This window comes from Macaca fascicularis, chromosome 7 (assembly GCF_037993035.2).
Source record: "Macaca fascicularis isolate 582-1 chromosome 7, T2T-MFA8v1.1".
Classification (NCBI taxonomy): domain Eukaryota; kingdom Metazoa; phylum Chordata; class Mammalia; order Primates; family Cercopithecidae; genus Macaca; species Macaca fascicularis.
The window spans coordinates 113,394,711-113,421,708 of record NC_088381.1 but is presented as its reverse complement, the minus strand read 5'-3'; the positions used below and the strand labels follow the sequence as shown (position 1 = coordinate 113,421,708).

Sequence of the window (26,998 nt, the reverse complement as noted above, 5' to 3'; positions counted from 1 at the left end):
GCTGTCTCAAATATAGCAGTAGCCATCATCATATTAAACAGACAGGGTGGTAATTTGAATGTCAAGCTTAAAACCTGAGAGTCCATGCATGATTCAGTGCTATTGATATGTTGATATACTGGAGAGAGAGGCTGGAGGAGAGGTAAAATAAGAAAGAGAGAGAGAGAACAAACAGAGACTATATCTCCTTTTTCCTAGTTGTTTGTTCAACCCCTGTTTCCAGAGAAGTCGGGAACTGACTTCTGAAGAATGAAAACGACTGTAAACTTCCCAAGAAAGTCAAACCAGAAACAATGAACCCAGAGAAACAGAAATAAAGCATTTCACTGATGTCTATCATGATTCATTACTTACATTTATTCAATTTCCAGAACCATCTTGACAAGCACTGTTAGTTAGGATAAAGGAAAGTAACTGCATGACCAGGGTACATTAAATTGCTTTCCTTCTTCATCCTTTCAGTTGTGCTGGGGAAACAAGTTAGTTGCTATTTTCTGCGGGGCAGCGAGGGGGCGGGGGGTTCCCCTGTTGATAATATATCTTCCCATCATTTGTAAGCCCAGATCCTTTTTCTCATTCCAGTTTTAAAACAACCCTCCTGCCAGCTGAGGCTGACTTCGCCTTGCTAAAGGCTGGGTAATTCCTCTAGGCAGTAAAATACCTCATCTGTTACTTGAATGTTGTTTTCCTTAGTGGAGTCCTGTCAAATAATTTTTTTCTTGCTCATCTATTTCCCTCCAATTCAGGGACCACAATTGATTTACCATAAGTTAAGTCAATTTACTCCTAAATTTTTCTAGCTGTGATTTGGGAATATTCACTCAAGTGCACAGAACACCCACTGTGACTCACATTTACATGTGTCTTTAATCTTAAACCTTTAAGCATCTGCTAGAGTTATTCTTGTTTCTCTCTTATTTTTGCAACATGCACACAAACATTATTTATTGGAGAAGAAAATTTCAAATCTTCTCTTCATTTAGAAGAGGTCGTAGAACAGATATTTGCATGCAGGGAAAATGTGTTACATGTTTATAAACTACATCCAAGAGTCACCAATTCTACTTGAAAGAAACTGCAAACTGAATTTATTCCTTAGATTGGGTTTTCCAGACAAACTGAAAGAGTTACTCTTCCAGTCTGTTCTAAATTGCCCATTTTTTCTGTCTAGATTTCCTGGAATTTATAGTAATATAGCTTGTCCTTAGACTAAATTTCAGATTATGTACACAAATCCAATAAAATTAGTTGTTGTCCATTAAATATAGTCCATGTTGTTCTTTACTACTGGCTATCACAAGCTACATAGAAATGACACCCAGGAATAGCAACATAAATATGGTGCCTTCTGCTTTTGCATTTCCTTCCCAGTTGATCATTACAACCATTGCATTCATATGATAAATATGTATCAAGTACCTGATATGTGCTAGGTGCTAAAAAGACAAAGAGACACAGTCCTATCTTTCCAGGCTAATATAATTTCTAAAATTTTTGGTTTATTTTATTTTGAATCTCAACCCAGTATTCTCAAACTTTCTTAGCTGGATTATCTTTTTTTCTTTTAATATTACTTTGTGTATACAAGAAATACAAACTGAAAAGCTCTGTTAAAAGCAGGCTCAGTGAGGGCAGCCATCTGGACCCCTGACAGACTCCAAAACAGCCAATGAGACACTGCTGAGAACTCTGGGACATCATAGAGCACCTTTCAAACCACAGACATAGTCAACCCACTTATTTTTCAGGTAAATAAACCATGAGTTGGAGGTATTGCATAAGTTGCCCAGAGTCGTCAACCAGCCAGGGGCACATTCAGAACTATCCACGTTTCCTGACCCGTAAGTTCTGGGTTCTTTCCAGGGAGCCCAAACTACTACTTACTTTGAGTAATCTTGTTTCTTTGTCAGAAAGATTTCTGCTTGTAAATATTTACTTTTTAGGGCTTTATGAATTCTTAAGATATAGTTCATTATATCTCAGAAACAGAAAAAGCATCCTGGCCAGGTGCGGTGGCTCACGCCTGTAATCACAACACTTCAGGAGACAGAGGCAGGCAGATTGCTTGAGCCCAGGAGTCCGAGACCAACCAGGGCGACATGGCAAAACTCCATCTCTACTAAAAATACAAAACTTAGCCGGGCATAGTGGCACACGTTTGGAGTCCCAGCTACTTGGGATGTTGAGGTGGGAGGATCGCTTGAGCCTGGGAGGTCGAGGCTGCAGTGAGCCGTGATCGCACCACTGCACTTCAGCCTTGGCAACAAAGTAAGACCCTGTCTGAAAAAAAAGAAAAGAAAAAGCATCATGAATTACTCATCTCTGATGTTAGACCACAAGCTGATTTTTAAAAGCCTTATTTCTTCCAAAAAGTAGATGGAGGAGAAGAGGGTAGTTGGTCAGTCCCTCAAAATTCAGAGTAGTAACCACTGTAGCTCAGAGAAAAGAAAAGATTTGTTCACCTCCAAATCACTCAAAGAAATTCATATTACTAATACCTCTCCTAGCAAATAGAAATCCTGCATAACTCCAGGATAAAAAAATAATAAAATGGAAAACATTGTTGCATGCCCAAGGCTGCTGTGCTTCCCAGATTATTTCTCTTCTGTTGCTTTGTCCTTTTGTACTATTGCCCCCGGATGCTTTTCACATCCTCTTTCAATACCTAGAGTGAAGTTGTTACATCACAGCCTTTGCTCCCACTTGCCCATGTCACATGTCCTGCTGGTAATAATACGTTCCTATTGTTGAAAATACAGTGGCATCTAGAACATAGTGGCCTGCCACTACGTCATTGCTCATTATACATCACTGCTAGGCATGTATCTAAACTGCTCTAAAAACTAATTTAAACTGCCTTCATCTCTAGCTCTTAATCACAATAAAACATTCGTTTTCCCCTCATCAATTAGAATACATTCATAGCCAGGAGTCTAGCATTTTTTTAAAAAGTTAATTCCAATTTTTTATTTGAAATAAAAACATTAACTGTTACCCCATGCTATACTGGTAAAACATTAAACTCAAGCTCTTGAGTGCACTGTTTTTATATTGCAGGTATTGAAATGTTACCCTTGACATTATAGACTGATTAAGAGGGAAATTTTATGGCATCCCAGCATGTCATCTGCTTTTAAATATTTTTTTAAAAATGAGGAGTGAAGAATAATGAATTACAAAGGTAGTTCAAGTTATCAAAAGGTGCTTAATTTAAAAAGAATTTCTTGTAGTTGTGGTTTAAGATGTTGATGCTCATAGCTAAATTAGTTTACAACTCACCTGCATTAAATTCCTTAATTACTCAATTATTACTATGTATACTGTTTAAAGAGGCCAAATTACTCCAGGATAATTGCTTCCTTATCTGTTTTTAATAAACACTCAATTCCTTGGAACTGTAGATCATGTACGTCAACAGATTTCTTCAATAAGGAGCTGAGCTTTAAGTTAGAGAGTATAGGGGCAAAAAGGTGTAATACATTTTCCTCACTCATCTCAGGGTCCAAGGCTGACACCCTAATAACAAAAGACAGATTAACAAGAGAAGAGGGCTTGGTGTTGTGGCTCACCCCTGTAATCCCAGAGCTTTGGGAAATTGAGGATTGCTTAAACCCAGGAATTCCACACCAACTTGGGCAACATAGTGAGACCCTGCCTCTATAAGAAATTTTAAAAATTAGCCAGGCACAGTGTGTGCCTATAGTCCCAGCTACTCAGGAGGCTGAAGCAGGAAGATTGCTTGAACCTGGGAGGCTAAGGTTGCTGTATACTGTGACTGTGCCATTGCACTCCAGTCTGGATGACAGAGCAAGACCCTGTCTCAAAAATAATAATAATAATAATAAAAATTTTTTAAAGAGAAAACCATAAATTTATCTAATCAAAGTTTTACGTGACACAGGAACCTTCAGAAATGAAGACCCAAAGACCCAGGGAAAATGGTATTTTTGTGCTTGTATTCAATGAAGAATGGACAGCCATGTAGAAATGTTACTGGACAAAAAAACAGTATGATCTAACAGTAATAAACTAGGGGAACTTAGCAAGGCGCATTTATTCAGATCCTTCTTGGCCTTTTCGTGTAAACATTACTTCCCCTAGATTATGGGGCGGGACCCCGCTGGAATGAAGGTCTTCAAGGGAGAAGGGAGAAGGTCAGAGAGTGACCATTTTAGGTTTTATGGCTTGCTTTGGAGAATAGAAGTTCTAGTGTCTATAACACACCTTGGAAAAGAGGAATTCTGGTTCCTGTGCCTCGCTTTGGAGGAGTAAAAAGGGCAGGAGACAAGAGGGCAAGAGAAGGTCAGAGTCTCTGCTTCTGAGGCTCTTCCAATCTCCTTCAGTTCAAAACACTCAGTATACCAAGATGCCATGCTTTGGGGTAATATGTTCTTTTTTTTTTTTTTTTTTTTTTTTTTTTGAGACGGAGTCTCACGCTGTTGCCCAGGCTGGAGTGCAGTGGCGCGATCTCGGCTCACTGCAAGCTCCGCCTCCTGGGTTCACGCCATTCTCCTGCCTCAGCCTCCTGAGTAGCTAGGACTACAGGCGCCCGCCACCGTGCCCGGCTAATTTTTTGTATTTTTAGTAGAGACGGGGTTTCACTGTGGTCTCGATCTCCTGACCTTGTGATCCGCCCGCCTCGGCCTCCCAAAGTGCTGGGATTACAGGCTTGAGCCACCGCGCCCGGCCTTGAGCCACCGCGCCCGGCCTTTGGGGTAATATGTTCTGAGTCCAGACAATAGCCAATGTATTTTGGAAATTTACCCAAAAATATTGTAATACCCATATATTTATTATAAATATGCCCATTATATTAATGATTAACAACAGCACATTTAATTTTCATGGTTTTATAGAAAACAAAGCAGAAATTTGCTACCCCTACTGGTTTAACCTCATCTCTATATAAGTTAGGTTTCTTTAGGTGTTTTGAATGTGAAAAAAAAGATACGTAATGTTTTAGGTAAAATGATATTAAAATAGACCCAATCTGGCTGGGTGTGGTGGCTCACACCTGCAATCCCAGCACTTTGGGAGGTCAAGGCAGGAGGATCGCTTGAGCCCAGGAGTTCGAGACCAGCCCTGGCAACATAGGAAGGCCCCATTTGTTCAAAAAATAAAAGTTAAAAAATTAGCCAGGCATAGTGGTACATACCTGTAGTCCCAACTACTTGGGAGCCTGAGGTGGGAGGATCACTCAAGCGTTCCTAGAAGGTTAAGGTGGCAGTGAGCTGTAATCATGCCACTGCACTCCAGCCTGGGTAACAGAGCAAGACTTCATCTAAAAAAATTGAAAATGAAAAAATAAAATAGACCCAATCTTACATTATATACAGTAGCCTTACAATAAAGAAAAGGAATATGGGGTCATTCAAATGCTTTGAAAATACCATAGAACTCTGTTATGTGCAAAGATATGTTCTAAGACCTTGATGAATCCCAAAACTGTGAATATACAAAACCATGTATTCCCTTCATAAAATTCAATGAGGTACAACTGAAAAATTGAGGTGATTACTTGAGACCCTTACTAATCCCATAAATAGAAGACTAGAGTCATTTGTAAAACTATTAAAATGAATTCTTCCTTTGAAATAAACTCACTACTACATTACATCATGTCATTACTATAAAAACGTAACACAGAATTAACTGAATCTCTACATTCTTACAGCTTAAATAAGGCCTTGGCCAAGGATGCATGGCCAAGTGATTGTGTGGGGGCTGAAATCCATTTGACAGGCTGAGCACTGGGCATGGAACTCATCAAGCCAGCATCAGCCTGGTGGAAAGGCAGACTTTTTAAAATTCTTACAAATGCTCTGTAGGTCCAGCTGATGACCCTACTTCTCCCACTAACCCTGGACAAATCAAAATTAAGTGATAAATTATATAGTTAAAACCCAAATTGTCTTTCCTGGTCTACTTGTTAGCATCACTGCTTAGAAGGAAACAACAAGTACCTGGAATCCCCCCCTGGGGGGAAGGGGGTTATTAACCAGTTGACTCCTATGTAAGGATTCCAAATAACCTAGGCAGATAGATGTTTGGTTTGCCCAGCCTGTCCTTCCAATCTCCAAGAGAGGATGGGGAGATGAATCACTCTGTGGGGCCAAGTAACAGAGCTCACTGGCCTGCACTGAGGAGGGTGCAGAACTGGAACTGGGTCTGGTACATTCTCTGGGATGGATTTTCCCAAAAAGATAGATGCTACTTACAGGCTAGTTTATATCTGATCCATTTGAAAAATTGGCCGGAGGAGGGATGGAGAAGGAAGCCTTCTCAGGTCCCTGAGGAAACCTGCAGAGAGATTTTCAAATGATGAAACTGCAAGAATTTTCCCCAGGGCAAGGAAGGAAGAAAGGCTCAACTTCTACATGTCCAAAACACAAAGTTGCTTTTGCAAGGGCTTTTTGCAAGGTCCATGTGCTGGCCAAAAATATAAAAGCTTGGAAGACAGACAGCAAGGAGTACTCCTGCAAGGTTTCGTCACGGTTAGAGCCAGGATAGCTAAAGAATTAGAACATGTGTGGAAAAACTGAATGTAATGAAGCTGGGACATATAATCCCTGTGCACTCTCAGCCCAAACTATTTTTGACAGCAGGAGTGAAAACGCAACAGCTAACCGTGTTGGAAAAGGAATTGTGCCAGATCTCAAGGACACCAAGGGAGGACAAAATGAGATGGGGTTTCCCTCCTCTTTCTGCCCAGAGGAGAAGGTGACTATGAGCAATAGGGATATAGGCATGACAGGGGCAGATCTCTAGGTGAGGACCCCGGGGGCTTCCAATTATACCTGGCCACTGGCACAAAGTTGTTAAATCACTCTGCCGGGACTGGTAATGTTCCTTATATTTTTTCACTGGCCTTTTCTGAAAGGGAGGCTAGGCATAAACGAAGTTCCAACTTAATGTTCTTATCTATGAGTAACTCTGTATTAAATTGCAGGTGTCAAATTTTCTCCCTGCATCTCTGTGATTGTACTGAAAACTAGTTTTTTAACATGAGACCAGGGGTTTCAAAATTAGCTCCATGGGAATTACACATTTCCTCTGATAAAATTAGTATAATGTTTTTGAAATTTCTTCTTGAAGCAGGACTGTGTGGTGTATGCAGAGCCTGACTAGATGGACTGATTAGATGTTTCACCTAGGTATAAGGGATTGTGAAAACCTCAACATTTAATCCTTTCCAGGATGGTTTACATTCCCATGTACACTGAATCACAATGGTCTTGAGAACTGTTGGTATAAATATTGTTTCAAATCATTAATGTCTCTATTTCAGGGATAAATTGTTTTTACTTGGGACTGACTGACAACCCACAGACAGAGATAAGGAATGGTATAATTTAACATATGCCCACAACGAGGGTTATCAAAATGTTTTTCCCAGAGGCTAGGACTTGTGAAGTATATTTTCTTATTCTCTTTGTTATGTCGTTTTAGAATGTTAGCATGAGGTCCTGGCTTTTGAGCACATCAACACCACCACTCTTGTCACTTCCACAGCCCTTCTTTAATAAAGAGTGACTTGTTAAAAATAAAAAATAAACAGTGATTTGTTGAAGAGAATTATAGTTGCACATTGGAAATGTTTTCTTCTTGGAATGCTAATGTTAAAATCTTTTACTATAAACTAAAGAACAAAAGATGCAATAGAAGTAAGAAGGCAAAACTTTTTACTGATGAGATTCTTTTACCCTATGCTCTAAACTCAAGTTGATTAGAAATGTTGTTATACTATTTTATGGACTTTCATCCTATGAATATTTTCTGCTTTTCTTCCACTGGGTAAACATGAAATTGTCATAGAATATACAACTGGGAATATAAAAGTTAAAATTATATAATATATAATTTACATATACATTTTGTTTTAAAAATAGATGTAAATAAGGGAGTACAAATGTAAAACTGGGAAAATATTTTAAATAAACCTTGAAAGCCAGTGCTTGTCTTATTTTGCTTTTTATTATTATTTTTTTATTAAGTTTGCAAGGACTCTGTGAAACTGGGTGGTGAGAGAGAATTCTCCATGGTCTTTTGAGTTTCTTGCAGGCCAGGGCACTGACCTACCTTTTCAAGGATGCTTATATAATAAACATGTTGTTCAGTATAGTAAAGAGAGCTCCCCAAGGGTAAAGTCTGAGAAGATTTTCGTATAGTCCCTTATAAAAAACTGGGGTTTCTAAACTCAGATTCCTCAAAATCCTGCAAAAGCACTGTGCAGCAACCACCTGGGCCCACCTCCATGTAACTGCTGTAGGACTTGGGAAATGAAGGGGAACATGAAGCTCAAGCTGACACTTGTGCTCTGAGTAACAGCTGATCTGTGAGCAACAGATCTTTTGTATCTGACTAGGGAATCTTGGGTCTTCTGACAACCTTCATGAAACTGTACAGGCTAACTTGTGAATTTGCAAACAGGCGAAACCTTAGACCCTTCATGGTTCTTAATACTGAGTACACTGTACTTTGAAGGTTCTCTTGTGTTCCCCTGAAGAAAAGATGGAATTTGTTTATTATTGCTTCAGATAGTTTAGGCTTAAATGCTGCTGACAAGGTGCCTTTGGAACCATTTCCACGATGCTGGAGCCAAGATTCAAAAATGAAGAAATAAAAGGAAATTTAGACTTTAAAGCTTAAAGAGTAACATTGAGTTGGAGAGCCAAGAAGTCACATAACATATACTAAAATTAGCTGACAAAGGAAAAATATGTTGCCATTGGGACAAGAAGGATCAGCTTTTAAAACAATCCTAGAGAATTATTTGAATTGGTCCCACATTTGCTGCCCCAGTCCAACCTCCCTGGACCTTGACAACTTTAACTTATTTTCAGCTCCCTTCAGGTCTGTAGTTTTCAGTAAACCTCAGCATCTACTAACACTGTTCAATATCAGCTTATTTTCCCATTCACTATCCTGCCTTCAAAATCACAAAATACACCTGTTATTTGTGTAGTAATTTCCAGGGCTGATACTGTACACTCATGATTGTCATCACTGCCAGATCAAATGTCTTACCTAGTCTCTATCCCTTTTATTCATTTTTGTCTTTTGCTTGGTGCTGATAATTAAATCTACCATCCTCCCAACCTTAGCTCAAAACACAGCCCACTTGATTATTTATACTGCAGTGGTAATTCCACTTTAACTTGTTGAGTCAGTGTTCCTGGCTGCAGGGCAACCAGCACTACTGAATTAAGACACCAAGACACTGAGAGCAGTTCAGTTCTAAGTCCTCTCAGAAGTCATTATGAAGGCTGAATTCACTTGGAGACAGTAGGTATCCTCTTACAATCTCTTCACTTTCTTAGGCCTTAGAGGCCCTCTAAGAAAGTGAAGAGCCCAGGCCAGGCATGGTGGCTCACTCCTATAATCCCAGCACTTTGGGAGGCCGAGGCGGGTGGATCATGAGGTCAGGAGATCGAGACCATCCTGGCTTACATGGTGAAACCCCGACTCTACTAAAAATACAAAAAATATTAGCCAGGTGTAGCAGTGGGCACCTGTAGTCCCAGCTACTTGGGAGGCTGAGGCAGGAGAATGGTGTGAACCTGGGAGGTGGAGCTTGCAGTGAGCCGAGATCATGCCACTGCACTTGAGCCTGGATGACAGAGCGAGACTCCGTCTCAAAAAAAAAAAAGAAAGTGAAAAGCCCTAAGAAAGTGAAGAGATTGTAATGTAAGAGGATGTCTACTGTCCTTTTGTAAATACTTGTTTTATCCTTACTAATTATAAGATCATTTTAAGATCATTTTCCTTACAGAGGACATAAAGGCAAAATTGGATTTGTGAATTCTCTCTTCTCTTTTTCACCCATCTGCTTTCCCATCAGTCCTGAGCAGGACATGTCACTTCTTTGACTGGCCTACACCCTAAATTTTTAAAAGGCCTTTTTAGCCTCATTGTATATCTACAAGACTCAACTCATTTGAAGATACAGTCCTTCTGATGCTATTCTTAAAAGTCTCTGGCAGTCTCTCATTGATCCTTAGTTATGTGCTCTTCTTTCTCTCTTTTTGTTCATGGATTTTAAAATCTGATCTCATTTGAGAATCTTCAGTGTTTCCATGTTGATTTCTTTGGGTTCTTCTGCCTCTTCTTCCTCATTTTAGTCGTATGGTAAAAGTTGACTCTGATAATATCTAAACCTTTAGCTCATATCTCTTTCAGGGACTCATGCCATGTAATTACGCCCACTTTTTTTGCCTCTCAACTTTGTAAAATCTGCCTTCCTAAAATCTACACTGTTTATCATCCCCAGTCTTCTCTCACTGGTTGTCATTAAGTCTGCAGTTATGCAGTCACAGACAATAGGCTGAGTCAGGAAGACATGGATTGTAATTCTGTATTTTACTCATAACTTGGCCATGAACAAGTTACATTACTTCCCTGAGCCCAGATTTCATCATTTGAAAAATGAAGCTAATATTCTACTAGCTGCCTCATAAAATTACTGGCAGAATTAAGAAATATAATGTATATAAAGTGGCTGCCATGTTGAAAGTACTTGATAAATATCTTCCCTTACTCATCACCAGAAAAAAACTCTCTCTGGTCAGAATTAAGTTCCAGCTAGTGGATCTCTTATTCAGTCAGCTGAAGTTATCACTAAAGCAAATCAAGAACACGTCAAATGTTCTTGGTTTATAAGAGTTTCAGAATGTCTCCAACAGCTAAAAATACCCATCACTACCGTAGCTCACCATTACGGAGTTTTGTGATCTGATAATACAAACTTACCATCTATTCTGTCATTTGGCAATGTGACCAATAGTAAAATTACACAATACAATTGTTTCTTTTCTTTTATCTCTTTAACAATAGATTTTCTCATAGGTATATTTGTAATTGCCCACAGTAACATTGCCCTGCACCTTCCTAATGTTGGGGCTCAGAAAACAATACCCCAAAGCATGGTGTTTGGCATGCTTACTACTTTAAACTTAAGGACATTGCAAGGGCCTTAAAAGCCCCTCTCTAACCTTCTCCTGTCCTCCTCTCTCCTGTTCTCCTCTCTTCCAAGACAGGCCATAAAAACTGAACTCCTCTTCCCCATAGTGGGTCATAGAAATGAGAAATATTGCTCTAAACTTTCCCCACCTTTCTGTGTAAGAGCTGGCAAAAAGAAATCCTCTGTCCTACCTTGCCTGATAGTATGTCAGAATACCCGTGTTCCAGAAGAGGTACTGCCCTATACCCAGGAGGAAGAAATGCTTCCTCACAAAGAGGTCAAGAAGAATCTAAACAAATAGGCCTTGCTGGGTTTCTTGCCTTAGTCTATTACCAGTAGATCATACCTTTTTACTTTTTTTTAATAGAGAAGATGTCTTACAATGTTGCCCAGGTTGGTCCTGAACTCCTGGGCTCAAATGATTCTTCCCGCCTCGGCCTCCCAAAGTGCTGGGATTACAGGAATGAGCCACTATGCTTGGCCAGACCATACCCTTTGTGTCTAATCACATTACATAGTTGTCTGTTCTTAATTGAACCTAAGCATAAAAACTGACAATTTTCCCAGAGTCTTTGGCTCTTCATTTCTGAAGGCTCTCATGTCACATACAACTTTGATTAAATAAATTTGTTAAGCTTGTCTCTTGTTAACCTGTCTTTCAATGTAAGAGTGCTCACTGTGGCCCTTATAACATATGTAGGGGAGTAAAGATATTACACCCTTCCTGCCCTGCATTAACATGTCTATTCTTTTGGATAACATATTCTGTTACCCAACTATATTCCAGTCCTCAGTTTGAAGTCACCAATGTTTCCTAAGTTTCCTTTGTTGATTACTCATTTTTAATACAATGTTAAGGAGAAATCTGAGGACACAAGTAGCAGTCTTGATCTCTTTGTAATTGTTGTATCATCTATAGAAAGCATCTTCTTCACTCTTTTCTCCAAGTCATACATGATATCATCATTAGCTACTATTTTAACTGGTTTATATCAGTATTTTTCTCTTTCTTTCATTATATTACATTTAGCATACTCTTCTCAAAATAATTTGGCTCTATCCAAGCACATCTTCTCCTATTTTTATGAAATGCATTAACTAAGAGTTCAATCAACTAGTATTTTAATCCATAGGACATAAATACAACTCGTATTCATGAGGAACATCTGCATACGCAGCTGTTCACCTACCAAGTCATCTTCCCTGTTCTATCAGTATTAGGTAGAAATAAACCAATAAATTAACATCTGAGCTCCTAATTCCTTCTGCTTCTATATTTGCTAGATATTTTACAATGAACATATTTTACTTTTATAATCACAAAAAAAAACCTTTAAAGGAATTTAAAATATAATTCTAAGGACTTTGGAGAAGGACTCACATTATACAAGAAAAAAGAAAGAAAGCAAAGACAAAATTCTGCCTAATTGAAAGGTCATGGTTTATCTTTGTGCAGTTACTTGAAATTCAGTAAAATGTCAATGTCTTCAGAAATAGTTGCTGATTCTCCTTTTACAGTAATACAAAAAGAATAATAATAATAATTATCTTTGGTAAAATATTTTCTATAGGTCTCATTAGCTCAAATCTTTACTTAACTTCACCTGACAGATATCATTTCTCCCATTTTCAGCTAAGGAAACTGAGGCTCAGGGATATGAAAGCACTTCCCCACTGTCACTCAGCCAGTTATAGGCAGAGCCAAGATTTGAACAAAGTGTGTCTAACTCATGTTCTCCCCAGGATGCCAACATGCCTATTTGTGTATTGAAATTCAATATAAGAATTTCTGTGACTACAGCAGGCCCATCTTTTATGAGGCTCCCAAGAGAAGTTTCATACAAAGGATCAAGAATCAGAATAAAGTCAGACTTCTCAAGTGCCACACTGGAAGCTGAAGGTCAGGGCACAATGACTTGAAAATCATTTCCTAGACTTTATTATTTCCCAGAATTATTTGCTAGAATACTATAACAGCCAAACTACCAGTTATATGTAAAAATAAAGGCATTTTCAACACTTTTTGTGCAGCTTCTTAAGAAGACGAAATTGATGGAATATCTGATGTGTTTGAACATATTGAGAAAAGATAAATTAATAAGTACATAGAAAACAAAACAAACCATAAAAAGTATTATTAACCTCAAGGAAAACAGAAAGCTGTGCATATATGCCTACTGCATCGTTCAGATTTCAAGAGCATATACAAAGTCATAGCAATGTAAACATTTAATTGTTATCTAACCAAAATTATAATATAACCCTATTGAGAGGATGAAGGAGAAGAAGTATATGAGAGCATATGTATACACTACTGAATGTGTGTGCTTGAAGTAGAGGGTAAGGAAAAACATTAAATGTTTCATTTAAACAAAAAGAAGCTATCATCCCTCATAGAAACGAGTCAATAGGTAATATCTAAAACCGAAAAATAAAGTAACAATACAAGTTTGTTGTTCAAATATTTGGCGATACATGATCAAAAGCAAATGGTTAAATTGTGGGAAATGGTTGCCTCTGAAAATGGGAAGCAAGAAGATAGGGGAGTCTGTTGTTTTTTGAAACAAGTTGTGGTTTATTATATGACCCTTTAAACTGTGTGATTAAAAAAAAAGGAAAAAGAAAACTAATCTCTTTAAAAAAAAAAAAAAGAGAGAGAGAGAGAAGGAAAAAGTTGTTGCTCTCAAGGTGTCCATGAATTAATGGAAGATGTGAACTGGTAATTGGTTAAGTGGTATGAAAGGCATGTACAAGATGTTCAGGGACAACATAAGAAGGTACAATTCATTCTTCCTTGGGCAGAAGGAGGTGGTGAGAAGCTGCATAGGTTAGGTCTTCTTTGGATAGACCTTAAATTAGGAATTTTTCAGTCTGAAAGAGGGAAAGCCATTCTAATCTAGTCAAGGAAAATAGCATTAGCAAAGGCATGGAAGCATGAAATTGCCTTTCAATTCTCAGGAACTCTGCATCATTACTATGCCTAGGCTGTGCTGTACGTGCAGACGAATAGTAGACCATGGTGCCAGAGACAGTATTTGGGTGTACATTGCAAAAAACTTACATATCAATCCACAGAAAGATATTCTTCAAGTCACAAATTCAACCATGTATATTGAATAACATCGCCATCTATCTAGTGGCTTAGTCCATAACTCAGGAGTCATCCTTCACATTCCTTATCTCTTAATTCACATTTCTCATCCATCATCAACTGACACTCCCTTTGAATAGATGTAGTCTTGTGAGTAAGTAGAGTTGGGAGCTTTTGTGCAGTGCCTTAGCTACACAACTGTATAAGGCAACCTTGTCCACGTAAGTCCAAATTCCCACTATCTCTTACCTGTAATCTCACAAGAGCTTCCTAACTAGTCTCTAGGGATGACTCTTTTCCTTCCATTCTTCACTTGCAGCCAGAATTATCTCATCAAAATGCAAATCTTACTATGTCAACACTCCTATTTAGAATACTTCAGTGACTTTACATTTCTCTTGATAAAGACCAATATCCTTCACATGGTCTTCAAAACTCTGCAAGGCCAGTTCTGAGCATAACTACATCATGTCCCAACAATGACATGGAGCTATGTCTGCCGTCCAATTACAATGGCTTTCTTTCATAATTTGAACCTTACACGCCCCTCCACCACTGGTCCTTTGCATATGATACTCCCTCAGCTCAAATACTCTCTTCCAGTACCTTCCACCACTTTCACATTTATCTGATTAATTTCTACTCATCCTTCAAATGACTGCCCTCAGGATACCACACATATGTCCTTTACGGTACTGATCATAATTATAAGTTCAAATTCATTTGTACGATTATTTGATTAAAGTCTATCTCCCTTCTTGACTGTAAGTTCAATGTGAACAAGAACTAAATCTATATCAACACATATTTGTTTCATTCATGAATGAATAAATAGCACACTTACTAAAACCTATCAAAATTTTTTTAAAAGCCTTAGAGAACAATAGAAAATTCTTTCTTATATAGCGGAAATTCCAGAAAAAGTAGCTCTCTGATGCCATGAATACCATCTAAATGGACAAGTTGTCCTGAAATAAAATAAGAAATATACAAAATATATAAATAAGCATAAGATATATTTGGAAGTGAGCTCGTAAATGGCATGCTTAAGACTCTCTGTCATCTAAAAAATGCAACAGATTTTCACCATGTTTTAGAGGACTCACCTTTAATCCTCTCTGATTCCTATCTGATCTTTTTAAAAGTCAGCAGTGTGCTGAGAACAGACTCTGAGGAGGTTGGTAAAAATAAAAAACTTTTTCAATAGGTAGTCTCCCCTTCTATTTCCTTCCAAGTAAAGAGAGATGTCATCTTTACAAAGCTTCTGGCCATCAGCAGGCCAGATAATCCATCTGTTTTTTGTAATTAAATAGACCGAACATTGCTTCATTTGAATTGGACACTCTCCAATCTTTCTAAAGTTTTTCTACCCACAGGGCAGCTTATCTATTAGAAAAAAATTTAAGGATGATACATCATTTTTCACTCGTTTACTAAAAGTAGAGATCCTAATTTGCTAACATATTTACTTCCTTAACCCATTATAAACCAGATGATATCTCCAGAAAAACAATGATTAATGTTTTAATTGAATTAACTATGGATGTTTAAGTGCTATTATGTCTTCTCTTTTTAGATGAGTTGCAAGAACAAAGAATAAAATTACTAATGAAGAGTTAACAGGAAAATTCCTTTATTTTATTAACAATAACTCAATAAGTCTCCAAATAGCAAACCATAATGTTCTCAAAGAAATTAGTTGCCCACCTTTGTCCATTCATTTATACAACAAAGGCTTGTATTAATTATTTGTCAGCCACTCTACTTGACTAGGGAAAAAAGAGATGAAAGTTATAGTTCCTGCCTTCAAGGAGCTTACAGTCTAATCAGGGAGAAAGAAAAAAATACAGCTTAATAGATGCCAAGACACATTTTGGTCATTCCAGTTGAAAGAATTATCTTCAAAAAAAGAGACAGCAGCAGCTTAGGCTGAGGAAACTGCATAAACCTTTGAAAAATAAAGGGCTGTAGAAACTGTAAAAGGTGAAAGTGACAGCTAGAAAGGTGAATAGAATCTTTGTTAAGAAAGACCTTGAATATCATACTGGAGAGTTTGGATTCTATTCTGAAATTGAAGAGAAGGATCATAGAAGGCTTGTAATATCAAATATCTCATTTAGAAAAATTATCTTCGCAGTGATATGGAAGATGAGTTTGAAGAAAGAAAAAATTTCCATTAAATCTAAAAGCAACTCCTAAAATAGAAGACAGTTTCATATTACTACAAATGTAAAAAGAATAATGTTACACTTAAGCAGACTGTCTAGAGAGATTTGAAATACTGTGCAATACCTTCGCAATTCAAATAACTGGTTACAAAAACTAAACAACCCCGGCTCCTTAAAGATTTAAAACTTAGTCTGAAAATTATCAACAGTTATTTTCTAACTTTATTTTTAACATGACCAAACAGCCTTAGCATTCCCTTCTGCTTAACTCAACTTTAGACAAGTTTCTCCTCAATATAAGCCCCCAGTCTCTCTTTACTTACAGCATTCACTTTCAGAAAACTTTCCATTGTAAATTCTTTTTTCTGCCCCTTTGAGATGTAAACACCATCTGGGAAAGTCTTTCTCAAGAACTTAAGAGCCATCCCTTTGAAATGTAATCATCAAGAAAGATAGCTTCTATCTCCCAGTCTCTGTGGGAAGGTAGAAGTCTAACTTCAATAAGCACCAATGAGTGACATACATGGCCTAACCACACTGACCAATGTACTCCCTAATGCCCTCCAAAACTCTTCCAATAGCTCACTCCAATGCTCATAAAACTCTCCCACCTTTTGCATCAACCGAGTTGAGTACAATCTATCCCACAGTGCTATGCTGAGAGCATTCATCCATATCTCCTTTGTCTTGCTAATCCCTATTCATCCTTCACATCTCAGCCGGAATATCTTTTTCTCTAGAAAGTCTTCTATGGTACTAGCCATCTAAGTCTAGGTCAAGTACCTTCCTCTACTTTATCTAAGACAGCGTTTATTACACTTTATTAGTTGCCCATTTACTTGTCCCTAGACTCTATTAAGTCTCCATCAGGATAAGAAGCATATTTGTCGTGTTCACCATAGTGCATATAGTTTTAATGAATAAATATTTGTTAAATAAATTAATGAATGACTATAAAAATGGTCCAGTCTTCCATTCAAGCCAGCACACTGATTAGGCTCCTGACATTTCAGAATAGAATCCTAACTTTGTTACCTTCTTATCTGTTTTTATCCCATGTGGACCTGCCTTCAGTCATTCACAGAAAGGATTCTATGTCTTTGTCAAAAACTACAACCTCAAATTGTCTGTTTTCCTCTTTCTTTAGACTTAGCCAAGAAAATTTGAGGCAAATTGCCCTAAAAGAAAACAATCTGCCTTTTTTTCTCTACATGCTCTAAACTATAAAGTATGAGAAGATGACAGTTTCACATTAGTATAAAAATAAAGATAAGAATCAAGTGGGACCACCAAAAGTCTACATAGTTGGACCATATTAGTTTGGTCCCTCAAAGACTCACCTGGGCCACTACTACATTTGAAAACTCTGTGGGCACTATGCACTCAGAATTTTGTGTGAAAGGCACACACACATACTCTACAGTCTGTTTGAACAGCATCCCCTGGAGTTATACAAAGCACCATGGCCTTGAAATCACCTCTATCAAGTTGCTGTTTGTGTTAAGCCTCTAGCTTTAATTTTAAAAAGCCAGAAACAGACACAAAAAATTCACTCCCAGGTTTTCAGTAAACATATTGTTAATGAAATTTTCCTCTTCAATAATTAGCATGCAACAAAGAAATATATTTTTGAATTTGATGTTAGCACAATCCAATGCTGGTTTCTTGAAGAAAGGTAGTAAAACAAACCACTATCAATTCTAGAGGAAAATTCTGAAGGCTCCTCTTCCCTCCCTGTCCCCATTCACTGTGTCCCTAAGAAGGAAAAGTCTTCTTGTAAACCAGGCAAATTCCAAGGTAATCTTTGTGTTATAGTACTAGGTATCTTCTGAGAACGTCTAACTTCCATGATGCTGGAGACACAAGATAGAACTCAAGTATTTCACTTTTCCGGGAAGAGGCACTCTCTCCACCTATACCTCATTGCCTTCTTTCCCCTTAAATAGCTATGTGGGAACCAGAGAAAGCCTGAGGGAAAAGGAGTGCACTTTGATCCGCCTCTTCTAGGAAAAAAAAAGTCCTCCAGAACTAACCTAACTCACTAGCATTCAGGACTTCCCTTCGGTTTTGAGTCAAATCTCAAGTTAAAAAAAATTATATCCCTTTTTCTGGTATAGTCTCTACAACACATTTTCCCTGAGGGGCAGTAATGACAGGGTGGAATGAATCTCTGGTGCACTACTTTATTACCACAGAAGCACTCATTTTGAAAGATTTAGGAATAGCCAAAATTTTCAAAAGGAAAAATTAATGAGGCTTTAAACATTAAAATATAATTAAAAATTATAACAATTGTTAAATGTGGCATTGCCAGACAAGAGAAATTTAATAGAAGAATTTTAAGTAGGAGAATGACATATTCAGATTTGTATTTTGAAAGAGAATGTGGAGGATGGATTACAAGAGGGCAAGAGTAGACACTAAGACAACAGTTCAGAAGTTTTATGGTAATCCAGGGAGGAAGTAAAAAGGGCTTGAACAAATGGAAATGGAAAAGGGAATGGAGGTAAATGGACTAATCCAAAACATATTTTAAAAATTACAGTCATCACAACTTCCTGGTTGATATGATAGAGGTGAGAGAGAAAGAACAGGTGTGAATGGTGCTGAGTTTCTTGAATTTACTACCTGGTGGATGTAAAAAGAAAACAAAATTTAAGGACTTTTCAAATGTATTATGCCAAGGGGAAAAGTTAAGCCTTAATGCTTTCCAAACAGCTGCCCTCACACTTTGCACTTGAATAAACTCTTTTAACTGGATCCTGAGCCTTTTGATTATTTTAGGCTGACATGGATAAAGGTGTCTTTCACAGAGACTGGAAACATAACAGGGGGAGAAAGTTTGGAAGGAAGATATTAAATGGGGTTTGGGATATTATTAATGTAAGGTACCTTCATGATAAACAAATAGAGATAACAAGAAAGTTGTTGGGTTTAATTTAAAAGATAATTGTCAGACTGGGCATGGTGGCTCACGCCTGTAATCCCAGCATTTTGGAAGGCCGAGGCAAGCAGATCGCTTGAGGTCAGGAGTTCGAGGCCAGTCTGACCAACATGGTGAAACTCTGTCTCTACCCAAAAGTACAAAAATTAGCCTCCCTGGTTCAAGCATGGTGGCAGGCACCTGTAATTCTAGCTACTCAGGAGGCTGAGGCAGGAGAATCGCTTGAACCCTGGAGGCGAAGGTTGCAGTGAGCTGAGATTGCACTACTGCACTCCACCCTGGGTGACAGAGTGAGACCCTGTCCTGCCAACCCCCCAAAAAACAAAAAGATAATTGTGACCTAGAGATGTAGATTTGGGAGTCAGCACCATAGAGGTAATTCTTAAAGCCATAATGGTGCTGAATAGGACCCAAGAGAGTATATAGAGTGAGAAAAAAAGCATGGCAAAACTTTGAGTATTACCTAAAGAATGGTAAAGAATGGACAGCAAGAAAGGATTCTGCAAAGGGGACTGAAAAGGAGCAAGACAGAGAAATTGGATGAAAAATGGGAGAGTAACATACCAGAGCAACTACTGGAAGAGGGATTTTTCAGGAAAAAGAGAATGTGACTGGGTCAGCAGCATCAAATGCTACTGATAAGTCAAGTCATAGTAAAAGGAACTGAAAAATGCCCATGGGACTCAGCTAGAAGGAAGTGAGGACCTTGACAGAAGTACTTCAGTGAAATGAAAGGATGCTGTCTGCAAACAGATTGAAAAATAAATGCAAGTGATGAAACAGCAACAGAGCACATGAACAACATTTCCAAGAGGCTTGAATGTAAAGAAGAAAAAGAAAATGGAGAAAAATAAGGCAGGATTAGGAGTTGTTGCTACAGAGAGATTTTACTGATTTGATTGTTTATTTCGTTTTTGAGTAGTAACTTTTTGCTGTTGTTTTGTTAGTTTTAAAATAGGAGAAAATTGAATATGTTTAAATGCTCCATGATTCCTCCCTCCTGGTATTCATGGCTTTGTGTAGTTCTCTTTCCACCTCACAATGCCTGAACTTTCACATTCAATAGGACAGATCTATGTAAACAATAGGATAATATGGAAATGGTGGTGTGTGATTGTGATTCCTGAAGCTAAGTCATAATGGGCATTGTAATTTCTTTCTTTCTTTCTTTCTTTTTTTTTTTTGAGATGGAGTTTCACTCTTGTCACCCAGGTTGGAGTGCAATGGCACGATCTCGGCTCACTGCAGCCTCCGCCTCCTGGGTTCAAGCAATTCTCCCGCCTCGGCCTCCCAAAGTGCTGGGATTACAGGTGTGAGCCACGGTGCCCAGCCAAGACATTGTAATTTCTTCCTTGTTCTCTTGGATTGCTAGCTCTGGAGACAGCCAGTGTCATGTTGTGAAGACGTTCAAGTAGTCCTTTGAAGAGGTCCATGTGGCAAGAAACAGGCTTCCTGCCAATAGCCCTCTAAGTGAGGCATCCTAGAAGTGGATTTTCTATCCCTAATCAAGCTTTCAGATAATTGTCAGCCTTAGCAGACATCTTGACTGCAACCTCATGAGAAACTCTGAGCCAAAATCACCCAGCTTAGTCACTATCGGATTTCTGATGCACAGAGACTGTAAGGTAATAAATGTGTGTTGTTTTAAGCTGGCAAGTTGTTATGCCGCAAAACATAACTAATACAGGTTATGGTATTAAAGGAAAGAAGACTGGGCGCGGTGGTTCACACCTGTAATCCCAGCACTTTGGCAGGCCGAGGCGGGCGAATTACCTGAGGTCGGGAGTTCAAGACCAGGATGCCCAACATGGTGAAACTCCGTTTCTACTAAATATACAAAAATTAGCCAGGTGCAGTGGCGCACACCTGTAATCCCAGCTACTCTGGAGGCTGAGAATCGCTTGAACCCGGGAGGCGGAGGTTGAGGTGAGCCGAGATAGCGCCACTGCACTCCACCCTGGGCGACAGAGTGAGACTTTGTCTCAAAAAAAAAAAGAAAAAGAAAAAGAAAAAAAAAAAAAAAGGAAAGAAGTTAAAAATATTTTTAAAAAGGAGGAAATCCTTGATATGCAATATATCTGGGGACATAGAAGAAGGAAGTGTTCTCTAAGTGAAATGAACAGCCTCAAATGGAAGAAAGAGTGCCTCTTTCACTTCATAGGAGGAAAATAAAAGGATGGCCGTATTAGGTCAAGTTGTTTGTCAGTAGCAGGGAATGAGGAAGTATGCATCCAATGTTCTGTTTTCTCTGAAAAGAAGAAAGTGGGGTTATCTGTTAATAATGACGGAGGAAGTGGAGGGGTTTAACTTGAAGAGGATAAAGAAATTTTAAGTAGCTGCTGTGGAAAATAGGAAAGACATGACTAAGGAACCATAAAAGGATTTCTCAATAGCATTCAGATCCCAGTTGATGTCAGAGATCATGAATTTTTTATATAACCAATCTGTGAATTTTCTCCAAAATAGAGGTGAACTACAGGAGTTCCTGTTGGCAAATACTCATAAAGCAGCTTTGAATCACAGTTGAAATTAAGACAAAGTTGCCTGCACTGTGGTCTAATCACAGCTTGACAATTAAAAATGGCAGGTGTGATTGAAGAGAAGCATGGTGCTTTACATCCAAAAGAGATGGAAAACTATACGGCTAAGGAAATTCAAACTAATCCCCCAACCACTGTTGTTTAGAGCTATGGCTATGTAGCTAGTTTCTTTTAAAATGTCAAGAAATACAATAGTGTAGAAAATTATTAGAAATATTTTCTGGGTATTAATGATTCATTATTTCTTGCTCTTTCATCTAAATACCTTTCCTTTCTCTTCTAGTCTCTCCTGTTACTTTAATAGGCAACCATTACAGAGCCTAATGAAACACTCCCCAAAAAATAAGCCAAAAATACCTCCCTTCATGCTTAAATTTAATGAATTGCATTCTTTAGAAATGGCCCATCAAATATGTTTACCCATTGAATGCAACATATACATAAATTTAATCTAACAAATAACTCAAGAAATAATTTCTATGATCCAGCATATAAACTTTTCTTTATATAATAGATATCCATGATTCAAATGCAAATGTCAGAGCAGCAGTATATAAACCACCTTCAATCAGGCTTGTTGTAGTCTGTCTCTTTAAATACTACTTTTTAAATTCCAATATAAACCAGGCTTAGAAAGACTTACAGGGGCGGAGCAAGATGGCCGAATAGGAACAGCTCCAGCCTCCAACTCCCAGCGCGAGCGACACAGAAGACGGGTGATTTCTGCATTTTCAACTGAGGTACTGGGTTCATCTCACTGGGGAGTGCCGGACGATCGGTGCTGGTCAGCTGCTGCAGCCCGACCAGCGAGAGCTGAAGCAGGGCGAGGCATTGCCTCACCTGGGAAGCGCAAGGGGGAAGGGAATCCCTTTTCCTAGCCAGGGGAACTGAGACACACAACACCTGGAAAATCGGGTAACTCCCACCCCAATACTGCGCTTTAAGCAAAGAGGCACATCAGGAGATCATATCCCACACCTGGCCGGGAGGGTCCCACACCCACGGAGCCTCCCTCATTGCTAGCACAGCAGTCTGTGATCTACCGGCAAGGCAGCAGCGAGGCTGGGGGCGGGGCGCCCACCATTGCTGAGGCTTAAGTAGGTAAACAAAGCTGCTGGGAAGCTCGAACTGGGTGGAGCTCACAGCAGCTCAAGGAAACCTGCCTGTCTCTGTAGACTCCACCTCTGGGGACAGGGCAATAACAAACACAGCCGAAACCTCTGCAGACGCAAACGACTCTGTCTGACAGCTTTGAAGAGAGCAGTGGATCTCCCAACATGGAGGGTGAGATCTGAGAAGGGACAGACTCCCTGCTCAAGTGGGTCCCTGACCCCTGAGTAGCCTAACGGGGAGACATCCCCCATTAGGGGCAGTCTGACACCCCACACCTCACAGGGTAGAGTACACCCCTGAGAGGAAGCTTCCAAAGCAAGAATCAGACAGGTACACTCGCTGTTCAGAAATATTCTATCTTCTGCAGCCTCTGCTGCTGATACCCAGGCAAACAGGGTCTGGAGTGGATCTCAAGCAATCTCCAACAGACCTACAGGTGAGGGTCCTGACTGTTAGAAGGAAAACTATCAAACAGGAAGGACACCTACACCAAAACCCCATCAGTACATCACCATCATCAAAGACCAGAGGCAGATAAAACCACAAAGATGGGGAAAAAGCAGGGCAGAAAAGCTGGAAATTCAAAAAATAAGAGCGCATCTCCCCCGGCAAAGGAGCGCAGCTCATCGCCAGCAACGGATCAAAGCTGGACGGAGAATGACTTTGACGAGATGAGAGAAGAAGGCTTCAGTCCATCAAATTTCTCAGAGCTAAAGGAGGAATTACGTACCCAGCGCAAAGAAACTAAAAATCTTGAAAAAAAAGTGGAAGAATTGATGGCTAGAGTAATTAATGCAGAGAAGGTCATAAACAAAATGAAAGAGATGAAAACCATGACACGAGAAATACGTGACAAATGCACAAGCTTCAGTAACCGACTTGATCAACTGGAAGAAAGAGTATCTGCGATTGAGGATCAAATGAATGAAATGAAGCGAGAAGAGAAACCAAAAGAAAAAAGAAGAAAAAGAAATGAACAAAGCCTGCAAGAAGTATGGGATTATGTAAAAAGACCAAATCTACGTCTGATCGGGGTGCCTGAAAGTGAGGGGGAAAATGGAACCAAGTTGGAAAACACTCTTCAGGATATCATCCAGGAGAACTTCCCCAACCTAGTAGGGCAGGCCAACATTCAAATCCAGGAAATACAGAGAACGCCACAAAGATACTCCTCGAGAAGAGCAACCCCAAGACACATAATTGCCAGATTCACCAAAGTTGAAATGAAGGAAAAAATCTTAAGGGCAGCCAGAGAGAAAGGTCGGGTTACCCACAAAGGGAAGCCCATCAGACTAACAGCAGATCTCTCGGCAGAAACTCTCCAAGCCAGAAGAGAGTGGGGGCCAATATTCAACATTCTTAAAGAAAAGAATTTTAAACCCAGAATTTCATATCCAGCCAAACTAAGTTTCATAAGTGAAGGAGAAATAAAATCCTTTACAGATAAGCAAATGCTTAGAGATTTTGTCACCACTAGGCCTGCCTTACAAGAGACCCTGAAGGAAGCACTAAACATGGAAAGGAACAACCGGTACCAGCCATTGCAAAAACATGCCAAAATGTAAAGACCATCGAGGCTAGGAAGAAACTGCATCAACTAACGAGCAAAATAACCAGTTAATATCATAATGGCAGGATCAAGTTCACACATAACAATCTTAACCTTAAATGTAAATGGACTAAATGCTCCAATTAAAAGACACAGACTGGCAAACTGGATAAAGAGTCAAGACCCATCAGTCTGCTGTATTCAGGAGACCCATCTCACACGCAGAGACATACATAGGCTCAAAATAAAGGGATGGAGGAAGATTTACCAAGCAAATGGAGAACAAAAAAAAGCGGGGGTTGCAATACTAGTCTCTGATAAAACAGACTTTAAACCATCAAAGATCAAAAGAGACAAAGAAGGCCATTACATAATGGTAAAGGGATCAATTCAACAGGAAGAACTAACTATCCTAAATATATATGCACCCAATACAGGAGCACCCAGATTCATAAAGCAAGTCCTTAGAGACTTACAAAGAGACTTAGACTCCCATACAATAATAATGGGAGACTTCAACACTCCGCTGTCAACATTAGACAGATCAACGAGACAGAAAGTTAACAAGGATATCCAGGAATTGAACTCATCTCTGCACCAAGCAGACCTAATAGACATCTATAGAACTCTCCACCCCAAATCAACAGAATATACATTCTTCTCAGCACCACATCGTACTTACTCCAAAATCGACCACGTAATTGGAAGTAAAGCACTCCTCAGCAAATGTACAAGAACAGAAATTATAACAAACTGTCTCTCAGACCACAGTGCAATCAAACTACAACTCAGGACTAAGAAACTCAATCAAAACCACTCAACTACATGGAAACTGAACAACCTGCTCCTGAATGACTACTGGGTACATAACGAAATGAAGGCAGAAATAAAGATGTTCTTTGAAACCAATGAGAACAAAGATACAACATACCAGAATCTCTGGGACACATTTAAAGCAGTGTGTAGAGGGAAATTTATAGCACTAAATGCCCACAAGAGAAAGCAGGAAAGATCTAAAATTGACACTCTAACATCGCAATTAAAAGAACTAGAGAAGCAAGAGCAAACACATTCGAAAGCTAGCAGAAGGCTAGAAATAACTAAGATCAGAGCAGAACTGAAGGAGATAGAGACACAAAAAACTCTCCAAAAAATCAATGAATCCAGAAGTTGGTTTTTTGAAAAGATCAACAAAATTGACAGACCACTAGCAAGACTAATAAAGAAGAAAAGAGAGAAGAATCAAATCGACGCAATTAAAAATGATAAAGGGGATATCACCACCGACCCCACAGAAATACAAACTACCATCAGAGAATACTATAAACACCTCTACGCAAATAAACTGGAAAATCTAGAAGAAATGGATAATTTCCTGGACACTTACACTCTTCCAAGACTAAACCGGGAAGAAGTTGAATCCCTGAATAGACCAATAGCAGGCTCTGAAATTGAGGCGATAATTAATAGCCTACCAACCAAAAAAAGTCCAGGACCAGATGGATTCACAGCTGAATTCTACCAGAGGTACAAGGAGGAGTTGGTACCATTCCTTCTGAAACTATTCCAATCAATAGAAAAAGAGGGAATCCTCCCTAACTCATTTTATGAGGCCAACATCATCCTGATACCAAAGCCTGGCAGAGACACAACAAAAAAAGAGAATTTTAGACCAATATCCCTGATGAACATCGATGCAAAAATCCTCAATAAAATACTGGCAAACCGGATTCAGCAACACATCAAAAAGCTTATCCACCATGATCAAGTGGGCTTCATCCCTGGGATGCAAGGCTGGTTCAACATTCGCAAATCAATAAACATAATCCAGCATATAAACAGAACCAAAGACAAGAACCACATGATTATCTCAATAGATGCAGAAAAGGCTTTTGACAAAATTCAACAGCCCTTCATGCTAAAAACGCTCAATAAATTAGGTATTGATGGAACGTACCTCAAAATAATAACAGCTATTTATGACAAACCCACAGCCAATATCATACTGAATGGGCAAAAACTGGAAAAATTCCCTTTGAAAACTGGCACAAGACAGGGATGCCCTCTCTCACCACTCCTATTCAACATAGTGTTGGAAGTTCTGGCTAGGGCACTCAGGCAAGAGAAAGAAATCAAGGGTATTCAGTTAGGAAAAGAAGAAGTCAAACTGTCCCTGTTTGCAGATGACATGATTGTATATTTAGAAAACCCCATTGTCTCAGCCCAAAATCTCCTTAAGCTGATAAGCAACTTCAGCAAAGTCTCAGGATATAAAATCAATGTGCAAAAATCACAAGCATTCTTATACACCAGTAACAGACAAACAGAGAGCCAAATCAGGAATGAACTTCCATTCACAATTGCTTCAAAGAGAATAAAATACCTAGGAATCCAACTTACAAGGGATGTAAAGGACCTCTTCAAGGAGAACTACAAACCACTGCTCAGTGAAATCAAAGAGGACACAAACAAATGGAAGAACATACCATGCTCATGGATAGGAAGAATCAATATCGTGAAAATGGCCATACTGCCCAAGGTAATTTATAGATTCAATGCCATCCCCATCAAGCTACCAATGAGTTTCTTCACAGAATTGGAAAAAACTGCTTTAAAGTTCATATGGAACCAAA

At 38.9% G+C, this 26,998-nt stretch overlaps 1 long non-coding RNA gene across 1 annotated transcript in view; it reads right to left on the bottom strand.

Moving 5' to 3' along the window:
- Positions 1–339: 339 nt before the first annotated feature.
- The window catches only part of LOC102120279 (uncharacterized), a 113,563-nt gene continuing 86,904 nt past the window's right edge, over positions 340–26,998 (bottom strand). Inside the window, exons 3-4 of the long non-coding RNA XR_012415763.1 lie at positions 5,156–5,281; positions 340–2,280 (exon numbers count right to left, since the gene is read on the bottom strand). This is a non-coding gene — a long non-coding RNA (uncharacterized lncRNA). The remainder of the gene's footprint in view (positions 2,281–5,155; positions 5,282–26,998) is intronic.